The following is a 1,800-nucleotide window of genomic DNA, read 5'->3' on the forward strand; positions in this document are numbered from 1 at the left end:
ATCCTGATTGCTGTTTTCATCCTCAATGTGGCCTCATCACCCTGTGAAGTAAGTATATAAATAGTGAAGCCGTAATATGAATAATGACAAGTTAATTTCCAGCAACGTACGAGAATGAAGGGGTTCTTACAAGGTTGCCTAGGATAGCTGGGGAGAATCGCCCATTGTGAGACATCCACCAAATGCACCATATTCCGGATTCATCCCTATGCAAAGTGAATTGTGACATCAATAAACGAGTGACGTAAAGGGCAAACAGTCGGCCACAATAATTAAAATTTGATCCCCAACAACATGGTTCGAGGGATGTGGTTTTTGATTCCAATAAAATCTAAGAAATTGTGTAGAAAGTAATTATGTGACGAAAATTATGGAGACATCATAGAATGACTTACGCGCCTAGCCTGCTCGGAATGCTCATCGGGTATTCAATGCGTCCCCACGTGTTGGGGTCCGGTGACACATGTTTAAAGTTAGGCAGATTCTGCTCATGTTTGAAAATCTTGCCGAGGACAGCCATCTGCAGTTCGAATCAGCATGGAAAACATATGAAATTCTCAACAGTTGCACCATACATGAGTTTAGTGTGTGCTATATGCCTTGCGGGTTACTTACTATAAGGCGCATATTCCGCTCACGCCTGGGAACGGACTCCATGCTTGTGCAAACATCAAGCGCATAAATAGTGGTTCTCTTTACATCCAACAATAGCATGTACCAACTCTCAGGTGGCTCGCAAATGGGTACAAACACCTGTTCAGGCGAGCAGCAGCGTACAGCATCAGTTAAGATATATCGATACGGTGTTTGAATGCCAAATCTACGTGTTATCGATAAATATGGAGCACGAAAGGAGAGACGCTACGTCGAATATTTCTTACATGCTCAAGTTCTTGGGTTGGTGGCATCCATCGTCTCGCGTAGCTCTCAAGTAAATGTTCCGTCGGAGCTTGGAACAAGATCTCTGCGGCAAATGTTGACGGGAAGAACCAGCAATGCGGAATAGGGTTTGCCTTGGCTTGTAGAGACGAAAGCATTGCAACAGTGTTGATCACCTACATATTTCACCTTTATTAGCTTTCAACATTGAAATAATGAAATCAAATACTGCCGTTAATTTGGGAATAGTATCGAGGCAAGCTGAAACGTTATTACATCAAAGTGGGGCATGCATTCCGGCCTAAGGGATAAGAACTTTCCCCGGGGCAGGGTTAGTTCGTAATGCTTAAATAAGATCTCTGATTCCCTGTAAATAGAAGAAACACGAATAGGGTTTAAGGTTGGGTGCTGGAGCTATGTATAAAACCCCGAAACAACTGCTGACTGTGTCCTAGTGTTAGCAGAATGTTACCCTATTTCTTCATTCTTGGCAAATATATACATCCCAAGGCGGCACTCGTCCCTGGTGAGACTCATATCGGCAGTGGGCCTGAACCACATGGGAAAATTCTGCATTGAAAATATTTGTAGTGGTTAGGAGGGATGCTACACAATGCAGGAATAATAAAGTGCTTGAACCCAAAAGTTAGATGTAATCATCCACATCGTTAACGACAGGAGTAAGATAATGTGACTTGCCTTAGGGATTTGGTAAACCGGGTTGTCCAAGTTCGGCGGCGGAATGCGTCCCCGACCCCCCCTTACACCACGCCGAAACAGAGGTCGTGTCTGTGGCACGGAGTTGGAATGGGTCTTCGGAGGGGAGCCCATGGAGGCATCGTGAAGGGCTGTTGCAGCCAAGTCCGACGTCGACAACCGCGACGTCTTCTGGCGCCTAGGACCTGGCTCGGAAGATGCATA

Source organism: Arachis ipaensis, chromosome B10, assembly GCF_059453495.1.
Source record: "Arachis ipaensis isolate K30076 ecotype BB chromosome B10, ASM5945349v1, whole genome shotgun sequence".
NCBI classification, from domain to species: domain Eukaryota; kingdom Viridiplantae; phylum Streptophyta; class Magnoliopsida; order Fabales; family Fabaceae; genus Arachis; species Arachis ipaensis.